Below are 19,278 nucleotides of genomic sequence, written 5' to 3' on the forward strand. Positions count from 1 at the left end.
CTGCCTCTATTCTCATCTACCACATTACCAGGCCACAAACCACAAGGTGCTCAAACAAACAAACAAACTTATCTCTTTTGAGGTTTATAACTGATCAAGAAGGTTAAGTCCTAATTATGGTTTTACTTTCATTCACTTGAGTATAGTAAACTGGTTTGTGAGCATGCTTTTGCCCAAGCCTTATGAAAATACAGCCTTTTGTTGGGGAAGCAATATAGCAGGAAAGGAATATGAAATTGTTGAAAGTCTTAGGTAATCTCCATCTTCCGTAAAACTCGTTTAAAAGTACTAGTTCATTTAAGAACAAATAGAAAAAAAAAAAAGATATGTCAAACATACCTGCCCCTAGTTACCTGCCACACTTCCAGAACCAGATTAAAATGTAACTGAGAAGTGTTTAACAAGATAAATATAAATATAATAAAAATAAGTATAGTAAAATATAATATAATAAAAAATAAATATAATATAATTAAAATATAATAAAAAATAAATATAATATAATTAAAATATAATAAAAAATTTTTGTTTGTGGTTTTTAAGTCAACATAATGCCTTCAGGAATCTGTCTCTAATTGAATTGGATATCCACTGTTGTAGAATCTTTCCTCTGAGAAAAAAAGAGTCATTTCCTGAAAAAGCATCTGAATTTTGAGTCACTATATCTAAACCAAGAATTTGTGGCACACTCCACACACAATTAAAATAACAAAAAAAAAATGACTATATTCACCCCCCTTTACACATTGTTGAATGAAATTGAGGAAAATCACATAACTATGTTAGACCAAGTCCACTACAGATTTCTTAACTAATCCCAACTTGATCCTCCCTATGGCAAAGACAATGTTTTTTTTTTTTTTTTTTTTTTTTTTTTTTACACTTGCCTAACTTAATACACTATTTCTCTAACCACAGCAAATTCCACAAACCTTTTTATACCTCCTCAAAACTCCTAAGACTCCCACTGCCCCAACCCACTCAGATTGACATGTGTCATAATTCACAGAAAATACTGTGAGATCACTAATGTAGAGCTCCTACTTTTCCCCTCTTCCTCATCTTAAATACCTTCTTTTTAAAACCCTTTTAAAAATCTGTCTTCCATGACAAAATGTCTCCTCTTTCCAAGGTAAGTCCTGCTATATTCAGAAGTGATTTCATTGCAGCCTTGTTTCTTCAGAAGGTTGATCCTTGTGATTTCAATGCTATAAGTAATCCTCTCAGAGAATATTCCTTCTACCAAGACGTCTATATGGTAAATAATTTATAGTCTTAGAAAACTGCCTGACACATTAAGAAGGGAAGTGATTTGCCCATAGTCACCCAGCAGGATGTATCAAAAGTAGGATCAGAACCCAGATATATGTATATCTGTGTTTGAAGCCAGTCTTCTGTCTACTATGTTACACTGTATCTCTGAAAGGCATGCTGAAAATTAAAGGGTATCAAAATTAAAGAATATAAAAATATTGAAATGATGGAATTTCAATACAAAAACCAACTAGCCTTAACTTATAGATTTCGATAATTTAGAGCTAGAAAGGACTTTATAATAGTACAATCCATCATTTTTACTGATGAGGAAATTTACCAAAGAGAGAAGTTAAAATGACTTGTCTAAAATCACGCAGGTTGTAAGTGGAGGGGTGCAATATTAACTCTATCACCCTTTCCATTGTTTCATATTGCTTCCTATTTAGAATAGAACAATTTCATTATTTTTTTCTCTAGAAAAAAATTCTCTAACAATTACCAAAAAATTCAATTAGCAACATTATAGAATTAACACAAAATTGAATAATCCCTCTCTCCAAAAACAAATTCTGGAAAAGGGATTAAATAAAATTCTTATCTTCATTTTGTCATTAGTTATCTACAACTTTTTATAAGTGAGTTATTTATTTATTTCTAATCTTAAATATTCTTACCTGAAAAAACAGAGTTATTAATAAGTACCTCATTTGTGTGGTCAGTGGCTTAACAAATATGAATCTAATGACATATGAATATAATGTAACATTTTTATAAAGTAAGATCACATAGATATAGAATTAGTGGAGACTCTAGAAACCAATGTATCATATAAGGAATTCAGAAAAACAATGAAAGATTTCTATGTACTGATTCGGGAAAATATGTAGAACCATCAGAATAATATACTCAGTGACTACAGCAATGGAATTTTCTTTAAAACAAAATTATACTTTGAGTAAATGAAAATTTTATTATAGTCTCAAAGAATGAATAATTAAAAATACCTCCCTTTCCTAGGTAGACAGGTAAGATGTTTTCAGATTAGACTGTTCATGAAGAAGGCCACTATGTCAGGTATTTGCACTTAAATGTCTTTTCTTTTTATAAAAAAAACTGTTTCAGGGATGAGCAGGAAAATTCTGGTAAACCATTAACAACTGACTTTAGGAAAGTATATGTAATACACTCCTGACATAGTTTTAAACTGATTTTGCATTATTAAGAACAAAGTTCCCCCCAATTTTTAAAATCTATATAATCAGTGAAATTCTGATTTGTTGACAATTACTGAGGTGTAAATACAATGAAATTTTAACAATCAGTTTTGAAGAAAACATTAAAAATGGTTTCAGCACTTCACTGAGGAAAATGAGTGGATGTTTTCAGAAGTGATTTTAATGGAAAAAATAAATCTAGTTTTTAAAGAGTAAAATAATTTACAGTTATATCTCATAATGTTCTTTAAAAATTGAAATGTTCCAAGCTGTTCTTCCTGTTATTCTCTTCAAAATATTAAAAAGGAAAGTGACATTTTAATGGAATATAATCAGTTAATAAAACAATAGTAGAAACTCACTGTCATCATCATCATCCTCATAGCATCCCATATTAATCAGTATAAAGCTAAAAATGCAATAATAGAACTAAGGACTAAAAGAAATTTGCTACTGTTTCTACATGAATACGAATTTCCCCCTTGTTTTGTATATCTTACTGTGCTATAGCTATCATCTTTCTTCAATATATCAATATTAGAAAAATGAATCAAGAAATATAAAAGGATACATTGGCTTAAGTGTTGACTTATAGGCAAAGATATGAGTTGAACTGGAGAGGCATAAATTAATCCCCCAAACTCATATCATTCGTGATTGTTGCTAGCAAGAAGTTGTGGTACTGACCTGATACAACTCTAGTTAACTTTGTGGAATGATTTTATGTTGGTACCCAGCTTTCAGACATTTGGGAAAGAAAAAAAAGTGATTTTTAGGGCATTATTAAGGAGTTCTTGAGACCACTAGCAAATCTACTCACTAGTTGTTTTTAACCCTCTTATCATAAGGTTTTATTGTCCCCAACTATCTTATTGTTTTTAGCTTGGGTTATTTAGACATATTTATTTATTATTTTCAGAGAGAGAACAACAACTAGAACAAATGGGGTATAATCCTATGGAACCCACTTACTAGCTTTGTGACCTTTGACAAATAATTTTACTTCTCTGAATCTTACCTTCAACATGTATAAAATGAGAAGCTTGGGTCAAATTATTTTTAAAATTCCTTCCACTTCCAACCTTCTGTGATTTTCTAAGCACACAAAGTCTCTTCCATGCACCAAAATCTAAGATCCTATGAATTAGTCAACTAATCAATAGTAAAAGATAAACCTTTTGAAACAAGTAGAGAAAGTCCATATAGAATACCTGGTCAATTATTTAATCTCACTTATAAAATACTTCAATGCATCTGACACCTGTCAAAAAACTTAGTTGACAGACTTCTTTTTTTCAAACTATTACACTTTCTAGGATCTAATCAATGTGTCCAATTTACTATTCACAATTTGCATAGTCTACTCATGATTTTAATCCATATTTCATCTTCTATTTTCTCATCATCAACTTTCAGTGCTCATCAGGTATCTGAATGGTAAAATTGTTATTCCATCCATATATTATGTTATATCTTTTTGCTTTTAAAATATAGCAACATGAAGAAAAAAATCATTGCCATAGAGATGTTAAAAGAGGGAGAAATAAGTTTATTTACATTGTATTACAAATTTCATGATAATTACTTTATTTTTTGCCACATATAATCTAGGTCCACTTTTGATCCTTTCTTCCCCAATTTTTTGAAAATGTGACCTTGGGTATATAATTAAATAAAATAGGTATACAATTTAAATATTTGCTGATAATAAATCATGATTTTATGACACCTACATTCAGTTACAATACCCAATATGGGTTCACAAACCACAGTTTAAGAAGCATGAACTAGGTTTCATAAAGTTCCTTCCATTCTTATTCAAGGAATTTTATAATAAATTGCTAGAGCAAGCCTCCATATACATCTCATCCTCTTATATTAAAGATATATTTTCATACAGTGAAACCTAAAATTGAGTAAAAAAAAAAAATAGGTCATTTCATGCAAGGTATAAAAGTCAGTTGACTTCAAAGGGCTCTTTAGGCTATATATTTCTTTATTCTTAAGTTCTCATTTTATTCTACTATCCTTAAATCTTTCAAAATGATTAAAAAGTGAGAAATTTTAGTCTGATATCTAGTTTTCTACATGTTATTTGACATTGTACATTTTAATGCTATGATATTTCCATGAATAGTTAGATAGGGAAAATGTATGTACATACATACATACATGTACATTTATGTACATACATGTATATATGTTGTGTTGCATGGATGTGTATATATGGATGTGTGTATATACAAATACATATATATGTATATATTTTAAATGTGTTTTTTCTAATCATATACTTCAATTTTATGAAATCTCTCTAAATGACAAAATGGAAATAAGCATTTTCTATATCATTTTTCATAACTTTTATTACTATTTTACTTTTAGTTGAAATAAGGTACAACAAAATTAAATAATACCCAGACGATCAGTTTCAGTCCTAAAAATAGAATGAAAATACAGTATTTGGCAAAAAAAGTCCAATGAATTTAACCTTCAACCATTGCAATTTAAATAGTCTTAGTTGATCTGCTTGGTAATTCATGAAATTGTTGAGAAATCAGAGTTCAACTCAGATTAAATTAAAGCAACATCTCTAGGTGCTGACTGCTGGATTTTCATAGTACAGGGCCAGAGGCAGAGACATGTTCCTCTTTGTAGGGAATATGTAAGCTTCATTTTCTCCACCCAATCAGTCTTCATCATGTTCTCCTGACACAAACTCTGTTATTATAATTTAACAGTTATAGGTTATAGTATTTGCTTATAAAAGAATAAATAAATAACAATATAAAAAGAAAATCCTTTGTAGATTCTACTCCAAATTTAGCCCTGCAGTGCATAACACATCCAAGCTTCTGTGTTATTCCTATACTATAATACACACTGTCATGTCTAATTGCTTAATTATATTCTGACAATAAGATGTGGAGAGGTATGGGAGCCATTCTGAGCCTCCCTGCTGGATGTCAGGAGTCTCATTCAGAAGTTAACATATCCTTCAACTTTGAAAAAGGTGAAGTATGTTCTACTGATAATAGCTAAATTCTTATTAATGCAATGTGCACATAGCTGTGTGATGCTGATTGGGGAGATATAATTTTTTATCAGTTGGAAACTTGGACAATTAGGAAATAAACCTGACAAGCCAAGAAAAGGGGAAAAAAAGAAATGGGCAGTTAGTGGAAGTTTTCTTGTGATAAGTAATTTTAATCATATAAAAAGATAGAATGACATTCAAAATATATCAGTAAATGCAAATAGAGTAGAAATTATATTATTATTTAAAAGCAATAAATACCTGAGCATATTATCTCATCAATCACAATTTTAAGAAATTTTAGAATATTGTTTTACAATTTGGAATAATGAACTAACATGTGATAGAAGGGCTGGGAGACTGAGATAGGTGTTGGAGGAAGGAAGATGAGGATTTTAGTCCAATATACAGATAAGCTATGTGTCTTGATTCAGTTTAAAAAAAAAAAAAGGAATCCTAAATTTGTCATGAAAAGACCTAGGTTTGAATCTCTGTTCTCCTACTTATTACTTGTGTCCTTGGGCAAATTGACTTACCATACCTGTAAGGTCTGGTTAGCTTTCTGGAGGTCTTGGGACCAGCCTTCATTTTAACAGAATAATTACTGCAAGAATTGTCAGGGATAAAGTCCAAAGTCTTTATAATCTCCTTCATAGTCTGTCTCCTTCACCTGGGGCCAGGCTTGCTTTCTGGAGGCCCTCCAGAAAGGGTCAGTGCAGGAGGCAGGAGGACCACCATGACAGTCCATGACGGTCTCTATCTTGAAGTCTCTCTCTGCCTGAGTTTGTCCCAGTTAATATACTCTATTACAAGTATATCATTACAGTATACTGGGCATAAACCAATCATTATATCACTAGGGAACCATTATTTGTTGCAAGATTAAATCAATCATACCAAACTAGAGAACTCACATGCTAAACTAGATAACCATTGTCTTATCAATTCCACTGAGTTAACACCTTGTTGTAGGATTAAATCAATCACATTGAGTTCCTGCCCTTTATAATATCTGAACATCTAAAGGACTAACCTCTCCTTTAAGAAGGTCTCTTTTAAATCTATGATCCTCTGACCATGAGCTAGGTGTGGAACCTCTTAGTCATCCAGCCAGCTCTTCATTACTATAAGTTCTCCATGAATTGACAGTTCATTCTCTTCATGAGGGAATTTCTATCTTAGGAATTTCCCAAAACTAAGGAGCTCACAAGTTCAGGAAAAAAAAGTGTGAGGGAAATATATTACACAGAAAAATAATATGGAAAGTGTACAAACATTCAAATGTATTTGGAGTTTGTTAGTTTTCTCTTCAAGATTACATTTACATCTATGCTATTAGGCCCTTTAACTATTACCTTTTAAACTAAATAGATGTTTCTTCAATAATTTAGTCCAGGCATGAAATTCAGAATTCCTGTGTATTAGTCTTCTATTTCCACTTTGACCTCTCTAACTTAGTTTGTCCTACATTTTCTATCATGTTATATTTAAGTATTACTGAACTGAAACAATAGCATCTATATTAGCTTCCCTAATTCAGGTCCTGCATGCTATACTTCATCTACTTAAATTCATCTTGTAGAGAAGACAGAAAAATAACTTTCTTCAAACAACTTTTTCATACAAACATATGCTAAAGAATCTTAAGTGGTACTCCATTTCTTACCACATCAAGTCTAAAATATTCTAATTGATTTCCAAAGACTTTTCATAATTTTCTCAACATTATCTATTAAAACTCATCTCACACTAAGATTCTTTGTTCAGTCAGGTCATTCTCCTCAATGTTCTATGGAACATCCTTTTTCACTCTCTCCTTTTGGTCTTTGCTCATATTGTAATATCAGTCTCTTTCTCTGCATATATATCTTCTCAGGAAAGTTAATTTTAAAGTATGAGAGACCAATATTAAGGAGACTAGGGAAGGCCTCCTCCATAAATTGGGATTCTCAAAAAAATCTTGAAGGAAGTCAAGAAAATAGAAATAAAATGAGGATGAATAATATTCCTAGCATGGAAGACAGATAACACAAAAACAAAGTAAAGAGAGAGATCATCATTTGTGAAGAACAGCAAATAGTCCAGGAAAACTAGATACTCTAGTGTTTGGATAAATGAAGTATAAAAAACTCAGAGAGATAAGAAAGAGCCAAGTTGTGTAGTCTACATTAAAAGAAAAGGACTTCATATTTAATTCTGGAAAAATTGGGAATCACTGGAGTTTATTGAGTGGGAGTGGGTATGACATGGTTAGACCTGTACTTTGGAAAGATTGCTTTGACATCTGATTTGAGGAATAGGAGGACTGGAGACAATAAAAGCAATTAAAAATTTTAATTATTAAAGTAATCCAAGCATGAAGTGATGACAGCCTGCACCAGAATGCTGTCTGTGTGAATGGAGAGAATGGGGCATCCAAAAGAAATGTTGCAGAGGCAAAAAAATGACAAAGTTTGAGAACATATTAAATATAGGGGGTGAATGAAAGTGAAACATCAAAGTAGACAATAAGGTTGTAAATTTGGTTGGACTGGGAGAATGACAGTACCCTTGATAGAATAGGTAAGTTTGGTAGAGGGAAGAGTTTAAATTCAAAGATGTTATCAGCTTCTATTGAAATAAATGAAGTTTTATTGAAAGGCTAAGAAATCAAAGTAGAACACTGAAAACACAAAACAAACAAAACAAAAATATCCTATGACGAGTAGCCATTTTTCAAAGATACATAAATCCTACCAATACTTTTTTTTTTTAAACTGGATCTCATAGATGTATGGATATTCTGTGAGGAATTCCCTCTGCAGAAGCAGAACTCTTTCTTCTCTGCAGCCTATCTCAGAGAGTTTCCTAGGACATTGAGAGAATAAGTGATAGCCAGTAGGTGCCAGAAATGAGAATTGAACTCATATCTTGCTGACTAGGAGTCTACCTTGGCTAACTGCTAAGCCATATGTCCCTTTCAGTGCTCTTACAGTTCTTAAATAGACATATTAAATATGCACATCTTCTCTTCTTCTCAGGTGATCCCAAGAGTTATAACTGGGATTATACCTATACTCAGGTACAATGGTTGTGATATTGATAGTTTTGTACTTCCTCATAGGCCTAGGAAAATATTGCCATGTAGGATTATTTCGTGATTTTTTTGTTGTGGCATTTTTTGGGGGAAGGGGAGTAGTAGTGGTGGTGAAAGGGATTAGAGAGTGCAGGGATGAGTAGAAGTCATGGCTCTATTTCAGTTGCCCTATGTTGGGTAGGATTTCCTGGGCCAAATCAAAATTATTTTCTGCCTCAAATTTTCTCTTTTGTTGGATGAAATCTTCTTCACCTTCAGAGACCATCCTGATTCGCCCAGTGAAGGACCAGCAAAGTACAGTCTTAAACATATGTAGAGCTACTCCCTTTAAAATTATTCCAAAAAACTTCTTACATCCCCAGATTTGCAAAAGAACAGGTCCTTGTTGCTTCCTAAAAGAGTCCCTGTTACCTAGTTCAAGTTAAAATATGATGACTATTATGATCCCTTTGTTCTCTAACACATGTGAGACTGACACCTTTATCAGAAACCAATAAGGAATCTTAGTTTCTACCCAATTATCTCTTGGTTATTGAAAGATCTCTCAAGTATCAGAATAGGATTATTTAAATCTAACATTGTCAGCAATTCGAACTAATTGTAAACCTAGCTCAAAGCAAAGGCAATTGGTTAAGAGGCTATTGATTTTCCAAACTGTCAGTAATGTTTTCTCTTAAAAACACTATTTATTATGATATAGAGAAAGGGAAAAGTTCCAGCAACATTCTTATTACAAATAATTACTTTCATGAGCCCTTATATACTTGGGGATAGTCAGAGTTAGGGATACTATATTTATATTATGTATAATGTATATAAGGTATATTATACATGTAGTTTTTTTTTAATTAAGTTTATTATTATTGTTCAGGTAATGATTCAAAGACTTGTTCGGCGAGTTACTTTTCCAACTGAATGAAATTCACAAAATATCATATCATAGAGGTATTATTATTTGTAGCTGTCATTCTCCCCAATGCCTTTCAATGACCCCAAACTTCTATTTGAAAGCAAACCAATTCTTTTAACCTCAATATTCTTCAGATCGTTTTATATGGCTATGACTTACAGAATATCATAATCTTCAAGAAGTCAATATCATGGGTTACCTGAAGGGCAAAGGAGAAATGCGTAAATAGGTTACCATGAATTACCAACTATGAACTGCACACAGAAACTAGCACAAAAGTATTGCCCAAAGGATATGTTATCAGAAAAGGAGGCTGAGTTAAATGAAAAGATTAGCCATAGATATTGCTAATGGGAGGAATAAGCACTGGACATTCTGCATGCTTGATACCATTGGAAAGTTGAGAAAACCACAAAATACAAGCAACATTGGAGAATTTATAATGAAGCACTGAACAATGTTTTGAAGAATATTTGTTAAATGCCATTCCATCTGACCCAATGCTACTACATTACACCAATGGAAACTTCCACAGATGCTTCCCAATCCTCATCAGAGCAAAAAGGACCAAACACCAAAACAATAAATTTGGGAACGTATAAATTTCCCAACATGACTATTTTTTTGCTACATATGAAAACTTAGTGAAAATTATACCAATATTTTTAAAAAGATCATTTTTTTTTAGTTTTGAAGAATGACCATTTTGCCCCCCAATCCCAAAAGCTATCCTATGTCTTTATAACTCACTAAAATCAAATATGAGCTCAAATAGATTCATAAACATTATTTTGTTAAAAATAAAAAACAAATATGTAGGTGTGTAGGACATTATTTTATTTACTGCTTTTACAAAGATAAAGGAAAACAAAGTTATATCAAGTACAATGTCTCTAACTATTTGGTTTTAGTCTTAGGCAAATTGAATGAAACTAAAGTTTTTGAAATTAGATTGATAATTATTCAAATGTACTATAAGAAATAAAGAAAAATACACTACCGACCATTTAATCCATTCTTGTATGCATGTGGATTTATTAGGAATACAAATGAATTTTCTTTTAAAATTCAATTTTCCCAGCAAAATTACAGCATTGAAATAAAATTTCACATTATTTTACCAAGGTTGTAATGTTCAGTTTTTTTATGTAAAGTGCTTTATTTTTATATATTTTGTAGTCTATGTAGAAGTGATGATCTGTGTTTTCATTATATCACTTTGTCTGGAATGAACTCTTAAAAAGTAAATTATAACTAGCATGCTGAATTATAATATAATTATTTATTCTTTCAAAGACCTTTAATATGTTTGATGGCCAATTAGTATTGCCCTCTAATTTTATTACAGCAGCATACAGCTGTATTATAAATGCTAGTTATTGAATTTTTGGAATGTGTGACAAAGAATCAAAAAGAAAAAAAGTTTTAAGAAAGTAGTTTGTTCACATGTAGAGTTATTCCTATCATAAATATGAAATCCATTTGAAATATGAGAATTTATTTTTTTTGTCTCTCTATTCTATTTTAGAAGAGTGCAAACAATCTTGTTTCATTTCAATGAAGATTTATTTGAAGTGCTAATTTTGGTAGCTTCTTTCCCTCTTTCTAAATATGATTTATAGCTGGTCAGAGGACAGAATTCCTATTCCCTAAAGATTTAAAAATGACCCAGAAGTCTCCTGTCAATGATGAAGTGCAACACACTCCACCTAATTAAACAGTCTTTCTTTTTTCTGCTCAACTAGGAAATCTATAGCTCAGAAATGTTAAGAACGGCCCACTGTCTATATCTCTGTTTCTGTTTCTACTTCCATTTTTTTTTCCTTTCAGAAATGGGAATTGGGCAATAGTTTTCAAAAGGAATCTAAATGGCAGGTTGGGCAGCTTCTGTGGTTCAATTTTAAATTTCAAATTCTCTCTCTCTCTCTCTTTTTTTTTTTTTTTTTTTTTTTTACATTTTTCAGCTGGATATTTTTGTCAGTTTGCTCAAAAAATCTAAAATTAAGGTTCTACTTAACCTAGAAATTATCAATTTAGAGAATGTAGTGGACAATTAAATTGCATATAACAAATGGCTAAATAAATAACTTCAAGAAGGGTTTACCACTTCTAGTATGTTCTATTCAGTTCTGGCTGACACATTTTTAAAAGGATAATGATAAACTGATGTTTATCCTCAAGAGGGTGACCACAAGGATGAATGATTTGGAAACCATTTCTTATGATGAACTGTTCAAAGAGCTAGAAATATTTAACCTGGAGAAGAAAAGAAAACAGAAATACAATAGAGACAGTGTATCTTCAAACATTCATTTGAATGGTTTTGATGTGGAAGAGAAATTAGATTTATTCTGTGTTATTCTAGAGGGTAGAACTATTAGCAATGGTTAAAAATTAATTATAACAAGGGTGATTTTTGACAACATGTGAGGAACTTTGTAATAATTAAAATATCTATTAATCAAATGGGCCACTTTTCAAAGTATTAAAATCTCCATCATTGAAAGTATTCAAACAAAGGATAGATGAACATCTGCAAGGAATATTATAAAGAGAATTCTGCTTTGAGTGAGAGATTCAATTTAAATAACTGTTAAGCCCATTTATGACTCTCAGATTTATTACTTAATATCCAGAGGTGAGGTTTTATATTGAATGGGCTAAATCTGAACTACTTAAGAAAATAAAACAACTATTACATCAAAATTATAATGTTTTAGTCTCAATTCCTTTCTATCATATGACAATTCCTAATTGTGAGACATAGCACAATAATGTTGGACATTATTTATACAGATATGTTTCCACTTAAGGTATTAAAACCAACATCTGATGGAGTTTGGTAGAATTGGGTATGAAAAAATTCTTTTTTCTATTAAAAATTTCTTCCTATAGAATTTAACATTAAAAACCTAGATCATCATATTTTGGCTTAAATTGTTTCCACTATTGTTCATTTTTAACAGAACAATATACAAATCAAGTGAAAAAGCAAACAAAAAACTTACAAAATCACATGAAACAAAAATGGGGTTATGTGGCAAGTTTTCATTTGTTTGCTTCTTTTTCAAATTAATATATGTAAATTTGCTGGAAATATAAATTCAACATTCATTAAGTTCCTATTGATATTATCTACTTATCAATTCACTAATTAAATTTTTATCTGCTTTGGAATTCACATTCTAGATAGTTTGACAATAGTGAAAAAAAAAAATGAATGGCCTTAAATCATTTGGATCTGAGATTCCAACACGTCAGATAACATAAATCTTAAAACTTATGTTTGATCAATGAATATTCCTAGTCTTCAAAGATTTTGAACTATGGGATTTGGCACATTCAGCCCTGGAAGTCCTGCCCTGGGTGGTAATCTGTCCTGATTGTTGACTAAAGGAGTATAATTTATATAGCTCACTATATATTGTTGGTCCCAGATCATACTTTCTGTTCTTAACACTATTTATTTTCTTGCCAATACCATGTCATCCAGCACCCTTCCTCCTTTACCTCATGCTCTGGAAATTATACTAAAAGATATAAGAATGTAGCTTTTAGAAAGAACACATGAATGTACTCACACACACTTTCCCACATCTCACAATTTCTGTGATTTACTAGACTAAATGACCCTTTTCTGGCCACCTTTCCCCTTTATATGTTAGAACTAAGCCTCTTATGCTATGTGACATTATTCCCAAATTACATCCCAACCCCTTTAGGTTGGGACCTCCTGTTTAGGTGTGTCTGTTTTACCCAATTAGAATATAAATTCTTTGAAGGCAGAGACTCTTGTTTTTCTATTTCTATTCTCAATGCTTAGTATGAGTTTTCCAGGCCTGCATACATTCATTCATTTATTCATTTACCAAAGATTTCTTTTAGGAATATCATAATCTCACTCATATCTTTCTCTAAAAATCTCCTATAAACTTCCATGCTAACAAATTTTTGTTCCATTTTCCAGAAAATTTATTATATCAAGAAAACTTTCATCTTTTTTTTCCCAGAGAAAAGTTATTTATACAACTTAATGTTGTTTAAGTAACCCAAGTAACCAAGTTTTCTCCAGTTATGGAAAAATAGTCTCTAACAGTGCTGTGAGGTTTGATACTCCAATCATGTACTAACAAACATCAAGGTTTCTCTTCAGGGGATCTTAAACCCTTCACCTAAGTCTTGATTTTTTAAACACAAAAATAAAATAAAATATAAGAATCAGGTTAAATACAGATGTTTGTAAGAAATACTAAATCTGTTAAATATAATCTTGATTCTATTTTTTTTTAAAGGACAAACCTAGAATTGGAAGTGTTAAACAAGGAATGAAAGTAACAGTGACTTAGTTCTTCCTGTCTGTTTCCCTCTCTGTCCTAGCTACTGGATCAAGCTTCTATACTATAACTATTAGTAGTACTATAACATTACTACTAGTAGTATTATTGTATTATTATTATTATTACTGCTACTGGTGCTGCTGCTGATACTGCTACTATTATCACTACTACTACAACTACTATTAATGATAATAATAATAATAATAATAATGATAATCTTGTAGGATTGTCTGGTAGACATTATTTTTCATAGTCTTCTCTAAAGGCTTAGCATGTGAAGGAGGAAACTGCAGATTTCTTGGCTCCAGGGCATAGTCTTTACATATACTCCTATATATATCTTAAGGAAAGATAACCCCACACCATCACACAGAGAGCACTTCCTTTGCTCACCCTTCTTGTTTCTCAAGAGATTCACAAAAATCTAATTACACCAGAGGAAAAACACTTGTCCTCCATTTCTAATCTTGAATTAGTTTGTTCTTTTCCCAAAGCAGGAAAGAAATAAGACTCTCAGAATCTTTGTCATCAGTCCAAGTTTGTCACTTCTGTTATAATGTGATTCACAATTATAATTTTTAAAATTTATTTTATTTTAAAAATAGAATAAGAAAAAAGAAAAATATAAAAGGAATACAAAACAAACAAAAAAATAAAACAAAAGAAAACATTGTCACGTGCCCAGAAGAATATTAGGGAGGATTTAAAATGTCTAACAACAAATTACTAGTTTAAGAAAAATATCTATCTATCTATACATACATTACATAACAGTATAATAATATACTAATGTTGATAATATAATATTATATATATATATATATTAGTAGAAGAAATACCTGTACCTGGAGGATCCCTGTTCTGCCCCAATCTTTTTTATTTTTCATCATTCTGTGTTCACCCTGAGGTGCAAATTTATTCTATTTGTGGGAAGAATCTGGAGAGCTTGAAATTTACCAACTTATTCTGCCATCTTCCCAGAATCTTCCTCTTGATTCACAAATGCAGTAAAAGGGAAAGCTTGGATTTCTTCTTATGAATGCAAGTATCTCATGATTCCTCTTCACCTTTTGATACTACAGGATGGCATAGATTGTTGATTGCTTTCCATGTCTAAGGAAGGCTGAAACTCTTCTTTTACCTTGTCTGACTAAAGCACCAGACTAATTGGCCTTCTTTCTGTTCTTGAAGCTCTGCATCCCCTCAGGAAACTCTGTCACCTTCCTTTTAAATACACTAAATTCTTTGTGGAAGCTACATGATTACAAGGTCCTCTCTCTAGGTTTTGGCAGCTCAAATGTACCTCTCTCTTAGTTTCTAAATCATTTTTTCATTCTTCCTTTTAAAAAATAAATCAAAGTGCCAGCTTTTGTTATTTTCTTAGTGTCAACTTGGCAAGACTTAGAATTCTTGCAATATTGAAACTGTGAAAGAGAACAACTTGCATTACAGAACAAAGAGACTTTTGCCAAAGTGATTTTCTTAGTATAGATCATCCCTCTCCTCAATAAACTTCAATGGTTCCCTAAAACTTCTAGTATCAAATACAAAATCCTCGTTTTGGCAAAGACTGTAATAACTTATTTCCTCCTATATACCTTTCCCATCATCTAATACTTTAATCTTTACCATGTCCTCTGATCCAGTAACAGTGCTCTTCTGGCTGTTTCTCAAACAAGACATTTCATCTCCTTACTTCTGGTATTTTCTCTAGTTGTTGCTCATGACTGGCATACTGTACTTATCTCTGACTACTGGCTTCCCTGACTTCCTCCAAGATTCAACTAAAATCTCATATTCTAAAGAAAGCCCTCTTACTTCTACAGCCTTCACTCTTTTATTTTCTATATTTCTCATTGCATATATATGTATATATTGCTTTTTTGTAAATATTTATTCAATTATTGTCTTCCCCATTAAATTATGAACTCCTACAGGATAGTGGCTTTTTTTATCCTTTTTGTATCCTCAATTATTAACATAGTGTCTGAATACAGTAGCTGCTTAATAAATGTTTAATTGACGACATCTTTATCAGTGCTTCATACCTGGTCCAAGAAATTCGTACCTTGACTTCTTCCTAATACAATCATAAAATATAGTTTTAGAATTTTATTTGATCTCATAAGTAATGGATGATATGTTTGGGGCTTCAGTTTTCTCTCTCCACCATATATATAACATTTTATCAAATCAAAAGATATTTAATATTCTATTTAATTGAATCCTTAAAATTGCTTTTAAATTGAATTTTATGTAAGGTTTTTAAACTATCTTCAGGCATGTAGAGCTAGTATTATCACTAAGTTTGCAAATTTGGGTACTAAGCTTATCCTGGTTATATTTGATAACTATGATTCAAAAACATATTTGAATGTTCTCCATAAATATATAAAGCACTCAGTTCATCTGAGAGCACATATTTTTATCTTAAATAAGTTATGTTTTCCCTAATGTTTTAAACAATGATGCATATTCCTTATTTTTATGCTTATATAAATAGTCTGCATAATTACTATTTAAGCAAGGTTACTGAATTGGAATATTTGACTAATATTAAATATGTATGAATTTCCTGCTATTTCCCAAGGCTGTCAAAAACAAGATGCATCTCAAAGATGGGTAGGCAAAATCTCAGTTCATGAAGAAAGTCCAGAAGGATAGTATGTTTTGGAATGTTCTGGGTTTAATTGTTTATATCTAATTATCAAATAAACATTTAATAAATAATTATTACTTGAGTATTTACAAATAATATTGATGTCTAAATGAATTAGCTCTCTGTGCCTTTAAAAACAAATCTATGGACAGCTCTACATCTGCATGAACAATGGACATGACATGATTGATCTTAACTGTATTGACTTTTTACTTCACCAAACATGCTGATGAATCTTTAAAAAAATCAGCAAAGCCAACCCAATAACTAAGCATTTGTTGCAGTCTTACAGAAGTAATATTCTTATAATCATATCTCTTGAGAACCTTAAATGACATTGCTGAAGATAATGAACAATGAGATTGTTAATGTTCACTTGGAAAAGGGACATTCATCATTGCTATTTTAAAAGACTCTTCAAATAACTCTATAAGTATATTTGCAGAAGGGAAGACTGGACTTATGATTTCACTGATATGGGAAGGAAAGGAACAAGCTTTTATTAAGTGTCTACTATGTGTAAAGCACAGTGCTAAGTACTTAACAAATATTTTCTCTTTTGATTTTCATGATAGTTGTATCAGGTAGGTGGTATTATTATCCCCATTTTACAGGTGAGGAAACAGAGGCAGACAGAAGTTTAGCATCTTGTATCACTTCAGTATTACTTTAGGTTTTCTTGAATTCAGGTCCAGTATTCACTGGAATATTCACTGTGCCACCTGCTGCTTTATTTTCAAAAACTCCCAGATGAAAAAAAAAAATCCCTCTCTCAGTGCCAGTGAATACTGTCTGGAACTCTGTCCAGAGTTCCCTGTAGGTCTAAGAGACAGTAGTCTTGCTCAGGTCAAAAGAAATCTATGTCTGAAGCAAGACATGAACCTAGATGTTAACTCAACAAACTTGGCTCAACATCTATCTTAATATCGTAGGAAATAAGTCTTTCAAAAGACATCTAATATTGATAGTAATAGTTAAACCACATATTTTTTGTCAAATAAGTCAATCAAAACATTATATGTTCTTTATAAAATAGTTCTTGGAATGTTGGAGATCAGCCACAATCTCAATGTTAGTTTTCCTTCTTAAGAATGTTTCTCTTATAATAATTTTAAATGTTTTGTTTTATCAGATCTTTCTGATGAAACTTTTTTTTAATAGAAGTGGTAATCATTTTTTCCACTGATAGTGTTTTGGGGAGTTTTAACTAATTCTAAGTAATGAGCTAATTTCCACACCCAATACTACTGGATCCCTACACAATTCAGATGGAGGAAAGCATTTTAGGGAAATAAACCCAAAGAATAGCATCTTAACTTAGAAATCTATAAACTTAAAAAAAAAGTTGATAATTGTGTTCCAATTTACTTGGTTTATTCTGTAATCCTTTTCATTATATTTTATGCCTTAAAATGGTATTCTGAGTAGTCTTTAACTTTCACAATACATCCAAATGGCTGCACAAAGGAGTCTCTTGCTAAATGTTTAATAATCAACTCTTTGGTGGAAAATGTATATCTGACATATTTTTAAGTTCAGCCTTCATAATTAACATTTCCTTGATCACATTCTTAATTTTAGACAACCAACAGACAGAAATCTGATTTGTAGTATTTGGTGATTTTAGAGGTTTAAATTTTACACTGGAAATTTAAGAATTAGCTTTCTTGAGTCAATCAAAGCCAGTTCCATTATGCCCTGGAGGCATGACACAAATAAAAGATCAACATATATTTTGTTTCTGTTTTGTTTTTCTAGAGAAATGTCAACAAGTCTATCAGTTCTATTACAATTTCTACTTTCCTACACATGCTATAAATTCCTACTGATTTTATAGGAGAACTTTATATGAACTCCATAGCAAAATTCAACTACAAACCGTTCCCAAATCAAATACCTCAACAGAAGCCAAAAATTATTCCTACAATATGTAGGAAAAAAATAAAAATAAAATCTGAGGTGAATTCAATGTGAGCCAAATGGTATAATGAACCTATAAAATGCTTAGTGAAATGCAGCCAGGCTTGTAGATATGTTTACAATAAAAGGAACGTTATGCTTTCATATTTATTATGATCTTTCACTGATTTAAGTCTCATATATTCTGAAACTCAGTAAACATCTTTTATTTACATAAACTGAAGCATAACAAATTTATAAAATAGATTCAAGAAATAACATTTTCTTCTATCAGTCTCTACAATTAGAAAAGAAAGAGAAACCATTGCGCCTAAAGAATCCTTAATAAAGAATATTACATGTATATATATACATATTTCCTTTAAAGATAATAAGGTCAAAATGGGATTTGAAAATGCCACCTACTCTATTCTCGTTGCTCAAAACCATTGAAGTGGAGCTCCTGAGTAAAATTTCAATAGCATAGTTGAGAAGCAAATAAGTACCATTTTAAATCTGAATACCTCAGACAGATGAAAATGAAACCCTAGTTTACTCATAGGCAGTTTGATCTAAGTGAGTTTTTACTTTTCAGACTGTTGGACTAATGATTAATGCCACATACTGTACATCTTCGTCTAGAAACTATGGTGTCTATTAAAGGTAATTACCTTTCCCCATGGCTTTAAATTGACGGCAGATTCAAAATGAAGGTGGCTTCTATTAAATTTAATTACTTCCCCCTGAAGCTTACTTGGCAAAACTGGAACTAGTAATGAGAGTGGCTTCCATAAAAAACTGCATGGTCAAGGTGTGGCTATTAAATTAGCCTGATTATTAACAGGGGTGGGGGAATTTGAAATATAATATTTGAAATGGGCTATTGTCA

Source organism: Sarcophilus harrisii, chromosome 3, assembly GCF_902635505.1.
Source record: "Sarcophilus harrisii chromosome 3, mSarHar1.11, whole genome shotgun sequence".
Taxonomy (NCBI): domain Eukaryota; kingdom Metazoa; phylum Chordata; class Mammalia; order Dasyuromorphia; family Dasyuridae; genus Sarcophilus; species Sarcophilus harrisii.